Genomic DNA, 14,123 nt, shown 5'->3' with positions numbered 1-14,123 from the left:
ATTTAGTTGTTCTACCTCTGTTTGTGTCAATTTAGGCAGGTAGTGAGTTTCTAGAAATTTATCCATTTCTTCTTGGTTTTCAAATTTGTTAGAGTACAATTTTTCATAGTAATCTGTTATGATTCTTTTAATGTCAGTTGGGCCTGTTGTGATATCGCCTATCTCATTTCTTATATGGGTTTTTATTGTGTCAGTTTGGCCAACGGTTCATCAATTTTGTTGATCTTTTCAAAGAACCAGCTTTTGTTCTTGTTAACTTTCAATTGTTTTTCTATTCTCTATTTCACTTAATTCTCTCTAATTCTTGTTATTTCCTTTCTTCTGGCACCCGAGGGCCTCTTTTGTGGCTCTTTTTCTACTTGTTTGAGTTGTAGGGTTAATGTTTTGATTTTGGCCATTTCCTCTTTTTGGATGTGTGCATTTATTGCTATAAACTAACCTCTGAGCACTACTTTTGCTGTGCCGAAAAGGTTCTGGTAGGATGTCTTTCTATTCTTGTTTGATTCTATGAATTTCTTTAGTCCATCCTTAATTTTTTCTATAACCAGTAGTTTTTCATCAAGGTGTTGTTCAGTTTCCATGTGTTTGATTTTTTTCATTGCTTTTTCTGTTACTGATTTGTACTTTTATGGCTTTATGGTCAGAAAAGACGCTTTGTAGTATTTTAGTGCTTTGGCTTCTGTAAAGGCTTGCTTTATGGCCTAATATGTGGTCTGTTCTGGACAATGACCCATGTGTGCTAAAAAAGAAATTATACTTGGCTGCTGTTGGGTGGAGTGTTCTGTATATGTCTATGAGATCAAGTTGTTTGATTGTGGCATTTAGATCTTCCGTGTCTTTACTGAGCTTCTTTCTGGATGTTCTGTACTTCACCGAAGGTGGTGTGTTGAAGTCTTCTACTATTATAGTGGAGCTGTCTCTCTCTCTTCAATGCCGTTAGAATTTATGTATTTTGGAGCCCTGTCGTTGGGCGCATAAATATTTATCATAGTTATGTCCTACTGTTGTATTGACCCTTTAATCATTATATACTGTCCTTCCTTATCCTTTGTGGTGGATCTTACTTTAATATCTATTTTGTCAGAAATTAATATTGCCACCCCTGCTCTTTTTCGATTGTTGTTTACTTGATATATTTTTTTCCATCCTTTGAGTTTTAGTCTTTGTGTCTTTAAGTCTAAGGTATGTCTCCTGTAGGCAGCATATAGATGGATAGTGTTTTTTTATCCGTTCTACCACTCTGTCTCTTTATTGGTGTATTTAGTCCCTTTACATTCGGTGTAATTATTGATAGGTATGAGTTTAGTGCTGTCATTTTGATGTCTTTTTTTGTGTGTTGTTGAGAGTGCCTTTGTTCCACTTAATCTTCTGTGCTGAGCTGTTTTTATGTATTTTCTTTTCATCTTTTTCATTGTTCACTTTGTATTTGCTAAGCCTTTATGTTTTTCTCATTTTTTATTTTGATGGGTAGGATTGTTAGTTTCCTTTGTGGTTACCTTAATATTTACCCCTACTTTTCTAAGTTTAAACAAGTCTTTTATTTCTTTATATCACCTTGACTTCCTCTCCATATGAAAAATCTATGTCCACATTTTTTAGTCCCTCTTTTTTGTTTTACTGTAGTCATCTTTTACATATTGACATCTGTTTCCCTATTTTCAGTGTTTTAGCTTTATTTTTGTGACATCCCTATCTGAGTTGATATCTGGTTGCTCTGTCCTGTGCTCTAGTCTTGGGTTGTTATCTGATGTTACTTTCTAACTGGAGGACTCCCTTTAGGATTTCTTGTAATTTTGGTTTGGTTTTTGCAAATTCCCTAACCTTCTGTTTATCTGGAAATGCCCTAATTTTGCCAGCATATTTGAGAGACAGTTTGGTGGATATATAATTCTTGGCTGGCAATTTTTTTCCTTCAAGGCTTTATATAGGTCATCCCATTGCCCTCTTGCCTGCATTTCTGCAGAGTAGTCCCAGCTTAGTTTTACTTTCTTTTGTAGATGACTTTTTGTTTATCCCTAGACGCTCTTAAAATTCTCTTTATCTTTGGTTTTGGCAAGTTTGATTATAATATGTCTTGGTGACTTTCTTTTGGGATCTACCTTATGTGGGGTTCGATGAGCATCTTGGATAGATATCTTGTCATTTTTCACTATATCAGGGAAGTTTTCTGCCAACAAATTTTCAACAATTCTCTCTATTTTCTGTTATCCCCCCTGTTCTGGTACTCCAATCACTTGTAGGTTATTCCTCTTACTAGAGTCCTACATAATTCTTAGGGTTTCTTCAATTTTTTTAATCCTTTTATCTGATTTTTCCTCAAATAAGTTGGTGTCAAGTGCTTTATCTTTAGTCTCACTAATTCTGACTTCCATTGCCTGAATTCTGCTATGACTTTCTATTGAGTTGTCTAATTCTGAAATTTTATTGTTAACCTTCTGGATTTCTGATTGCTGTCTCTCTGTGGATTCTCGCAGCCTGTTAAATTTGTCATTATGCTCTTCTCTAATCTTCTTAAGTTCCTCTATTGCTGAGTCTGCATTTCACCTGATCTCCTATCTCCTTCCTGATCTCTTGAAAGAGTTCTGTATATTAGTCTTTTGTATTATGCCTCCAGTAATTCCAAGAAATTCTCTTCCTCTAGAAAATTTCTTGATTCTTTATCTTGGGAGCTTGCTGAAACCATCATGATCTGCTTCTTTATGTGATTTGATATTGACTGTTGTCTCTGGGCCATCAATAAGTTATTATATTTATTTTATGTTTGCTTACTGTGTCCTAGCTTCTTGTTTTGATATGCCCAAATAAGCTGCTAGTGTGAGCTAGCCCGATCACCAGCGCCCCTGAAGCTCCAACGTTCTGCCACCAGGTGGCCAGATCTGCCACTAAGTATGTGAGCCCAGAAGTCCACCCACTCATCCTGTATGGATTAAGCTCAGGTGTCCAGGTAGTCAGCCACGAAGTGTGTGGTACAGGCTCTCACCTACAGTCCTAGACAGGCATGGGTGATTGTTGTAGGCACAGGCATCCCGCTGTAGCAGAGGGTCACAGGCTGAGCAAGGCAGGGGCCCAATGGCCACCCTCGAGTGTCTGGGAGGAAAGCGTGTCTCTGTTCCCTACAGCATGTAGGTGGGTGGCTTTTGTAGCCAGACTATAAGCACCAGTGTTGTTGGCTGTAAGGACTGGGGGGCACCCCTTATTCTTGGGCCTACTGCAGGTGGCTAGGTGGCATGGGTAGAGCCACCAGTCCTCAGGCCCCTGATGTGGGTAAGTGAAGATCCTGCTGAATGGGTAGAGCAGTGTCAAATGTCATGAATCTGCCACTTCACAGCTGAAACAGTTGAAGTTAGACTTCAAGTATATAGCCTGTAGTACTGTGGTGATGAGGGCCTATGCTGTTGAAACGGGCCCACACAAGTCTCTGCAGGGGGAAAGGCACTCAAAGTCCATGGAACCCTTATGCCTGTGCCTAGGCAAAGAAGCTTCACCTACCGAGTTCCTGGTTTAGGGGAGCTGGCAGATTTTTTCCCCGTTTATTAATTTGTTCCCTCTCCAAGGCCGGGAGAATGGCTCAGGGCACGTGACTGGTCCTACTTCTGGCCCAGGAACTCAGAAATCACTGAAGCTGTCTTCGGACCTAGTGCAGAGCAGGGAGCATGGAGGTAAACGGGAAAGAGGTGCTTCCCAAAGGGGGGTGTTTTTGATCTCCGTGGTAGGCCGGATGCAAGTACTTATCTTTTACCGATCAAAGGGCTGCTTCTCATTGGTTCTGGATGGCTGAGTAGACTCTCTGCCGCTGAGTCTCTCCTGATGTGGAAAACTACATCAGGAGCACTGCTACTTGCCTCACCACGCATCATGAGCCAATCAGGCCTGAAAGCCTTCGGCTCCTTCTGGGTCAGATCTGGTAACTCCTCGCTGCTTCTGAACCGTCTCTCCCTCCCCTTGCCACTCAGTCCGATCCTTCAACTTTGCCTCTGATGTTCCACGCTCCTAGATTGTCATATATAATTGATTCAATTGTTTTTTGGGGTCTTTGTTGTAAGAGGTGCCACCAGAAGCATCTGACTACTCCGCCATCTTGGCCCTGCCTCTCCAAATTGATTCTTATAAATCTAAAAATGTAAATGCTTTGCATTAATGGAAAAAAGAAGATAGTTATTTTTTCTTCAACAAAATCATGAGCCATCAAAGATTAAAAAAAAGATTCTTCAAGTATTATGTTTGACAATATAAATTCAAGGAGAATCAGTGACACTGATAAGCTGGAACCTATTAGAAATGTATTTGAAATCTGGAATCAATATTTAAAAGATGGTTACATTCCAGGTCATGCATGAGTTTTGATAAGCAGTTAGTTGCACTCAAAAGACACTGCATATTTCAAACATTTATACCTTTAAAATCTAGAAAATATGGAATAAAAATTCGGACTTGCCCTTTAAATTCTTATTAATTTTTTTCTGGCTGGGTCATAAAGTAAGGTTACTTTAATTTTATGAAAATTGGCTTCCAAAATGGTAGCACCAGTGTGTTCCCAGACAATCCATGAAGAGTCCTGGATCTGCATGTCCTCACTGACACTTGGTGACTTCTTATTAATGCTACTGATGAAGTTGTTCTTCACTATCCCTTTATCTATACCTTTATTCTAATTTCTGTAAATTATTCATCAAATGATTTGAAAATATAAAAAATAATAAGAGTCCACTGAACCCAGATGGCAAATGAAAACTATTTTCCTTGTATACTGAGAATTAAAGCAAACAACTGCATCATGTTTCTCTGTACCCCCAATTACTTGCATGTGATGAGAGTCCAAAAATATTAATCACCTAATTGTATTATAAAGTGTCTTAGTTATCTAGTGTCGCTATTACAGAAATATCACAAGTAAATGGCTTTAACAAAGAGAAATTTATTTTCTTACAGTCTAGTAGGCTACAAGTCCAAATTCGAGGCATCACCTTTAGAAGGCTTTCTCTCTCTGTCGGAAGGAAGGTCCTTGTGATGCATCAATCTTCCCTTGGTCTAGGAGCATCTCAGTGCAGGAACTTCAGGTCCAAAGGATGTGCTCCGTTCCTGGCATTGCTTTCTTGGTGGTATGAGGTTCCCATGCCGCTCTGCTTGCTTCTCTCTTTTATATCTCAAAAGAGATTGGCTTAAGACAGTATCTAATCATATAAATATCATCAATTTAACTGCCACTAATCTATCTTATTACATCATAGTGATAAAAGTTTACAACACATAAGGAAATCACATCAGATTATGAAATAGTACACAATCATACAATACTGGGAATCACGACCCAGCTAAGTTGACAGATATTTTTTGGGGACAGAATTCAATCCATGACATAAAGAGAAACAGATTAAAGAGCTTTACTGACCAATGGAGCAGAACTTGTTCAGTACCTTCTTTCAAACCACTCGGCCCTTGGAATTGTCTCTGTACAAAGATAAGAAGATCCTGGACCAAGTATGGCAAATCCAATGCTGTTAGCTGCAAGATTCACTGTTTAGTTGAGGCTTCCTAAGCTTTAATATTACCAATACTACAGAAAAAATTAAATCTGAATCCCACTTGCTACTCCTGATATTTCTGCACCATACACTAGGAAGCAACAAACCAGAAGCATTGTGATTTAATGCAATGCCGTTCCATGAAAGACGGAGCTGGGAAACATCTCTAGCACCCCTCCTCCTTTTTAGACCATTACATTTGTCTGAGTGCTTGGGTGCCATGAAGATAGAGGTCACAATTCAGAGAGCTGCATGCACAAAAAAGGGGGGGCTGTTAGTTTAGCTTCTGCTCTAGAAATAAATATTGGCACTGTGCAAGGTAAAACACCCTTCAGAGTCACAAATAAAACTTAAGGAAGAAGTCTACTGATTGCTTTTTGCAAAACAAAATGAAAATGAAAAAGAGATGTATGAAGAGATTACCAATCACTGTTAAATTAGTTGTATCAATAGGTAAAATTTATATATAATGATATAGTTTATGAAGTAATTTAATTTAGACCAGTGCTTCCCAAATCATAATGTTCATATAAATCACCTGGGGATTTCTCATTCAGTCTGTGGTGGGGCCTGAGAATCTGCATTTTTAACAATTTCTCAGGTGATGCCAATGCTGCTGGTCCATGGACCATACTTTGAGTAGCAACAGTTTAGATCATGGTGTCCTGAAATTTGTTTGGATTATAATCAAGGTATTCATTTTTTATGTGCTTTTATTATTTAAAAAAAAAAAGTACTTGCTTACTTCCTACAAATCTACCAAATATTTTATTACATATTCTACTCTATGAAATTCAAACCCGTTATATACTGATTACAATGCCATTCATTTCACAGACATTTAGTAATTAACTGGCTATGCAAACTCACTTAGTATCCACATTGCTCCTAACAGAAATAAAATTACTGTATATTTTATGTATCTGAATATAATATTCTGAAAGTGCTCTAATCAGGGAGGAGTATAGAAAGATTGGTACCCCTCTTGATCAGAATATTATATTTGTATTAAAGTATCATAAGACTGCATTCTGACACTGTATTGGTCCATGTCAACAAACATCACCAGGTCTTTTTCATGTTAATTGCTGTCAAATTCAAGCCTTACCCATCCTTTACTTATGTAATTGATGTTTTTTAACTTAAATTCAACTGTAAACTTTTATTCCTTTGAATTTTATCTCATTCATTTCAGCCCCACCTTTGCATCCTGGCAAGTCCAAATCCCTAAATATGAATTTGTTTTACATTCAGGTTTACTATATTTAAAAATTTTGATGCCTTTATTCAAATTACTAATAGAAAGAAGTTGAATAATATGGGTAAAAAAAAAAATCTTGGAAGAATGCCTTTCTATAAGCCTTAAAGAATACCTTTCTGTATGAAAGGAAATCTTGACTTGAAATCAGCTAACGTAAAGCCCAAGCTTCATGTTAAGGAAGGTGCTTTAGCTAAATCAATTATTTAACAAAATCCAAACTATTTGCCTATGCATGTATGTGTACAAGTGTATACAGCACACGTACAGGAAAAGTTTTGGAAGGACATATATCAAACTATTAACTATGATTACTCCTGGGAGGGAAGGAGGATGATGGGGGTTAGGGAAGGAAGAGAAAGGAGAGACTACTATTTACTCTGTACACATCTGTAAACGTTTTAGTTTCCAACAATAAATTTTTGTTGTTGCTGTTGTTAGGTGCTGCTGAGTTGGTTCTGACTCACAGCGACCCTATAGGACAGAGGAGAACTGCCCCATAAGGTTTCCAAGGAGCAGCTGGTGGATATGAACTGCTGACCTCTTGGTTAGCAGCTGAGCTCTTAAACACTATGCCACCAGGGCTCCAAATAATCTTTATCAATATATTAATTGTACAATATGTTATAATAAAAAACTAAGGGAAAAACTGTTACTAGAATGACCTACAGAGGCGAGTTGTACAGTTTTCCTCCAGGAGTCTTGGAAAAAATTTTTTAATGAGTTAGATTCTCTCTATCCATCTAAAATAAAAGGTGATAGGAAACAGATACCATGACATCAAATGACTAAGAGATATGGCCCTATTTGAGAAATTCTTGACTAAGTACATAATACTTCTACAAATAAATTTCCATCAAATATGTACTTTATTACTTTGTACTGGTAAGAGCAGATTAGTGATAATAGTAATCAGCCCAACTGTCTACAGTAATTGGCATTAAGCTTGTAGTTGAATCTCACATTACATACTAAAACCCAACTACCTTCAAAAGATCAGTAAAGCCAGTAGCTGTCTAATAGTTCTCTATTGGTCCGTCATGGATTGAATTGTGTCCTCCCAAAATATGTGTCAGCTTTGCTAAGCCATGATTCCTGCTATTGTGTGGCTGTCCTCCATTTTGTCATTGTAATTTTCCTATGTGTTATAAACCCTAATCTCTGCCTGTGGTTAATGAGGCAAGATTAGATTATGTTAAAGAGGATTAGGGTGGGATGTAACACCCTTACTTAGGTCACATCCCCGATCCAATGTGAAGGGAGTTTCCCTGGGGTGTGGCCTCCATTGCCTTTTATCTTATAAGAGATAAAAGGAAAGGGAAGCTACAAGAGATAAAAGGAAAGGGAAGCGAGCAGAGTGTGAGGGACCTCATACCACCAAGAAAGCAGCACAGGAAGCACAGCATGTCCTTTGGACCCGGGGTTACTGCATGGAGAAGCTCCTAGTCCAGGAGAAGATTGATGACAAGGACCTTCCTCCAGAGCTGACAGAGAGAGAAAGCCCTCCCCTGGAGTCGATGACCTGATTTTGGACTTCTAGCCTACTGGACTGTGAGAGAATAAATTTATCTTTGTTAAAGCCATCTGCTTGTGATATTTCTGTTATAGCAGCACTAGATAACTAAGACAGGGTCTTTCAGACATGTTCAGAAGAGACACAAGACGATCCTTTAAATCTTCAGCTATTCCACTCTGCTTTATGCACTAACACACACCATAGGAATGAGGTGTCCAGATGAGAATGACTCCATTCCTACTGAGAAGAATTTTCTTTAATCAAAACAAACCCACATAGGGCTTCCCTCAGTAAATTTGTAGTAGTTTGTCCTTAGAATAGTAGTCAGATTACCATTCCGTTAAAAGTAGAAACAGATCTCTCCTCCCTACAAACTCGTTGCTGTCGAGTCGATTCCAACTCATATTGACCCTCTAGGACAGAGCAGAACTGCCCCATAGGGTTTCAAGGAGCAGCTGGTGGATTTGAACTGCCAACCTCTTGGTTAGCAGCCGTAGCTCACCGTAGCTCTTACCACTGCACCACCAGGTCCCCAGGTGGCACAAACGGTTATGTACAGCTACTAACCTAAAGGTTGGCAGTTTGAACCCATCCAGTGGTATGATGTAAGGCCTGGCAATCTGCTTCCATAAAAATTACAGCCTAGTAAACCCTACGGAGCTCAATTCTACTCTGTAACACGTGAGGTAGCCTTCAGTCAGAATCAACTCGATGGTAATAAGTTTGGTTTTTTGGTTTTAGGATAAAATCATACAAAAATCAAAGCCTCAAAGCAAGACTAGTTTAATGACAATCTCATTACTTTTATCACTACAAGTGTCGTTGTTGTTGTTGTTATTGTTAGTATCTAAATACAATGCAAAAAATGCAGCATAAGCAGCAGTGCCCACTAAGCAATCATCATTCCACAGATGTAGTGGCTCAGTGGATGCAGTGACACCCAGGGAGGCACCAACATTACACAGCAGAAGTGGATCTAAGCAAGAAAGGGCTGTCCCCACAGATGTTATGGAACAACTGACCAGAATTACTCATGAACAACCTGAGAACATCTTGAAATTAGTGTCTGGGAATGTGTGTGTGTCAGGAGTAGAAGACAGTGGGAGGACCTTACAGAAGGCTGGGGTAAGAACTGCTGAGATGTAAATTATATATACACAAAGTATTTTGAGTTAATGCTCAGATTTCTATCTCTGGAGCACAGAATGATCCATGGTCATCAAAGAAAGACATGAGGTAAGTATATCTTATTTGTTAAGTCTCAAAAATAGATCTAAAACACTTAGAAATATATTCACAAGGGCTTAAATGATTCGTGAATTACTTCACTGGATACACAGAAATTTACTGTTTTACAAAATAATGCATAGTCTTAATAAACCTGTTGCCATCGAGTCAATTCCAACTTACAGTGACCCTGTAGGACAGAGAAGAACTGCCCCATAGGGTTTCTAAGGCTGTAATCTTTACCAAAAGCAGACTACCACATCTTTCTTCTGCAGAGTGGCTGGTGAATTCAAACTGCCAACCTTTTGGTTAGCAGCCGAGCACTTAACTACTGTGCCACCAGGGCTCCTTTACTCTTAATAATGAATAAAAAAATGTTTACTTTCTTTCCAGTCATTTTTGAAGTTATGGCCTTCTCTTCAAGTGTACTGAAATAAAATCCAAACACATTTTAATGTCATAATATTCCAGTGTCACTGAAAGATATTACACTTAGGGGAGAGTGGCATCAGCATAATGTCTGTGTTACCAGCTTCACACTCCTGTATCCTCACCAAAAAAACACCAAAAATCAAGCAAAAACTGATAGAACTCAGAAACTTTTTCAGACCTCTAGAAAACAGTCAAAGGTTTACAGCAACTAAGTGAATGATCAACCAAGAAAAAGGTGACTTCAAAATGATAGGAAAGCTTTGGTTTTCTACGTGCCCATGGTCCACCACCTCCCCAGAGTGATGGCAGTGTTAAAGAAGCAGCAGCCCACATTTCTATAGAGGGACTCTGGTTCCTGGCTCTGGAAGGAGCAGAGCAGACCTTAGTCACAAACTATTGTGTGTGTCATTTCTAACCTGTCTCGGAGCTAGCTGAAGGACTGGCACAAGGTACTCATCTCTGTTTTGGCCTCTCTCAGAATGTAAATGGTGAAAAAGTGGCAAGCATTGCCTGAAAACTTAATTGCCTGTAACCTCATGGGACTAAAGAGTGGGGTTGGGGAATATGATAGAGGCCTAAGGACTGGAAGGGGAAGCCAAGGAGGGAGTATCTCTGAGAAATTAAGATATTCAAAAGCACCTGTCTATATGTGGGAATTCAGAAAGCCACATGCTTGCCCAGGGAAAGATGCATGCTCAAAAAATATTTTAGAAGACTCTACACTTTCACCTTGGGCTGATTACTAGCCTCACTGCAAGCCCAGATAAGTGTGAAAGGAAGGCTCTGGCACAGAGCCAATTTAAAAGACTGGGAGAGGTGTTTCCCCTCACCCCTGGCATTCAAAAAAAAATCTATGTCAAAACAGTAGCTGAACACAGACTATGGAGAAATCAATAAACAAATGAATTACAAGAGCCTTCAACAATCCAAAAAAAAAAAAAAAATGCAAACGCTGGAGGAGAAGCAGAATCTGATACTCAGAGTTACCATATTTTAATACTGAAATGTCCGGGTTTCAATAAAAAATATTAAGACATACAAAGAAACAGTAAAGACTGGCCTGTTCAAAAGAACAATATAAAGCAACAGAAACCAACCCTGAGGAGGCCCACATGATGGCCTTACTAGACAAAAATTTTAAAGCAATGGTATTAAATATGCTCAAATAGCTAAAAGAACTAAAGTAAATCAGGAAAATAATACAGGAACAAAATAAAGGTATCAGTAAGAAGAAATTATAAAAAAAGCCAAATACAAATAGGGAGATAAAGAGCTAATCTAATAACTGAAATAAAAAATTCACTTCAGGGGTTCAACATCATATTTGAGCAGACACACACACAAACAGTCAACTTGATGAGAGAATAACTGAAATGTTGGGGTCTGATGAGGAAAAAGAATGAAGAAAAGTGAAAAGAGCCTAAAGGACTTGTGGGACACTATCAAGCAAACCAACATACACATGTATGAATCCCAGAAGGAGAAGAAAGACACACATTATACGAGTCCCAGGAGAAGAAAGGCCGAAAAAATATACGAACAAATAATGGCCAAAAATTTCCCAAATTTGATGAAAGACATGAATCTACAAATCCAAGTATTTCAACAAGCTCCAAGTAGGATAAATTGAAAGAGGTCAATACCAAGACACGTTATAATTAAACTGTCAAAAACCAAACCTATAGAGAAACTTTTAAAAGCAGCAAGAGACAAGTGAATTCTCACATACAAGGAATCCTTCATGAGATTAACAGTCGATTTTTCATCACAAACCATGAAGGCTAGAAGACAGAGGGAGGACATATTTAAAGTGCTGAAAGGAAAACGGGGGGAGGAAAAAACCTGTTAACCAGGAATTTGATATCCAGCAAAATTTCCGTTAAAAACTGAGGGCAAAATTAAGACATTCCCACGTAAACAAAAGCTGAGGGAGTTTGTTACTACTAGCCTTTCCACCCTGTCCCCACCAGAAATGTTAAAAGGAGCCCTTCAGGTTGGAAAAAAAAAAAAAAGACACTAAACAGTAATTCAAAGGTGAATTAAGAAATAATGACCTCTGGTAAAGGTTACTTTATCGGCAAACATTAAAGCCAATTTTATTGTATTTTTTTGTTTATAACTCTTATTTGATATATCCTCTATGATTTAAAAGGAAAATACATAAAAAGTATAATTTTAAGTTATTGGGCAAACAATGCATAAAGATGTAATTTGTGACAACAACAAAACCTAAAGAGGGGGAAAGGAGCTATACAGGAACAGAGGTTTTCTATGCTATTGAAGTTACTGGAATCAATATAACCAGGTTGTTATAGATTTAGGATGTTAGGGATGATCATAATGATAATCACAAAATAACATCTAAAAAAAATACTTCCGTTGTAAGCTGCCATTGAGTTGGCTCCATCTCATGGTGACCTTATGTATACACAAAAGGAAATGAGAAAAGAATAAAAATGGTTCACTACAAAAAATCAACTAAACACATACAAATGAAGACATTTTAGGGGGAATAAAGGTAAAAATAAGGTATATGACACACAACAAACAGAAAAATGGCAAAAGTACTTCTTTCTTAGTAATTACTTTAAATATAAAATGATTAAACTCTCCAATCAAAAGGCAGAGATTGGTAGTTGTTGTTAGCTGCTGTTGAGGACTGACTCTTGATCCATATACAGGTTCTGCATGAGAACAATTATGTGTTTTACAATTTTTCACTGACTGATTTTTAGAAGATCATCAGGCCTTTCTTCCCAGTCTTAGTCTGAAAGCTCTACTGAAATCTGCCCAACATGTCTGATCCAATGGTATTTGAAATACTCGTGGCACAGCTTCCAGCATCATAGCAACACACAGGCCACAATAGCACAACAAACTGACAGACGGATAGTGTATAGCAGTGAAATGTTTGGCAGTTCCTCAAAAGTGAAAACACAGAGTTACCATAAAAAACAAACAACAACAACAAAATACTTTCTGTCAATTCTGACCCACAGTTATCACACGTGTATCAGAACAAAACTGTGCTCCATAGGTTTCCCAATGACTGACTTTTTTGGAAACAGATCGCCAGGCCTTTCGTCTGAGGTCCCTCTGGGTCAACTCAAAACACCAATCTTTCAGACAGCAGCTGAGAGTTTAACCATTTGCACTACCCAGAGATGTCAGAGTTACCACTGCTGTTGTTGTTAGGTGCTATTAAGTCAGTTCTAACTAATAGTGACCCTACGTACAGCATAACAAAACACTGCTGGGTCTTTCATCATCCTCACAATCATGGCTATGTTTGAGCCCATTGTTGCAGCCACTGTGTAAATCTATCTCATTGAGGGTCTTCCTGTTTTTTGCTGATCCTCTCCTTTACCAAGCAAGATGTCCTTCTCCAGGAACTGGTACCTCCTGACAACATGTCCAAAGTACATGAGACAAAGTCTCTTGCTTCAAAGGAGCATTATGGCTGTACTCCTTCCAAGACAGATTTGTTCGTTCTTCTGGCAGTCCCTGGTATATTCAATATTCTTCACCGACACCATAAACTAAAGGCATCAATTCTTTTTCAGTATTCCTTACTCCTTTGCTTTCTTCATTTCACATGTACATGAGGCGACTGAAAATAACATGGCTTGGGTCAGGTGCACCTTAGTCCTCAAGGTGACATCTTTGCTTTTTAACACTTTAAAGAGGTCTTTTGCAGCAGATTTGCCTAATGTAATACGTCATTTGATTTCCTGACTGCTGTTTCCATGGGTGTTGACTGTGGATCCAAGTAAAATGAAATCCTTGACAACTTCAACGTTTTCTCCAATTATCATGATTTTGCTTATGGGTTCAGTTGTGAGGATTTTTGTTTTCTTTATATTGAGATGTAATCCACAGGGAAGGCTGCAGTCTTTGATGTTCATCAGTAAGTGTTTCAAGTCCTCTTTCCTTTCAGAAAGCAAGGTTGTTTCGTCTGCATATCGCAAGTTGTTAATGAGTCTTCCTCCAATCCCGATGCCGTCTTCTTCTTCATATAGTCCAGATTCGTGGATTATCTGCTCAGCATACAGACTGAATAACTATGGTGAAAGGATACAACCCTGACACACACTTTTCTTGACTTTAAACCACAAAGAATCTCCTTGTTCTGTTCCAACAACTGCCTCTTGGTCTATGGACAGGTTCC

Source organism: Trichechus manatus, unplaced genomic scaffold (assembly GCF_000243295.1).
Source record: "Trichechus manatus latirostris isolate Lorelei unplaced genomic scaffold, TriManLat1.0 scaffold00301, whole genome shotgun sequence".
Lineage (NCBI taxonomy): Eukaryota > Metazoa > Chordata > Mammalia > Sirenia > Trichechidae > Trichechus > Trichechus manatus.
Note: the sequence above shows the minus strand (reverse complement) of the source record.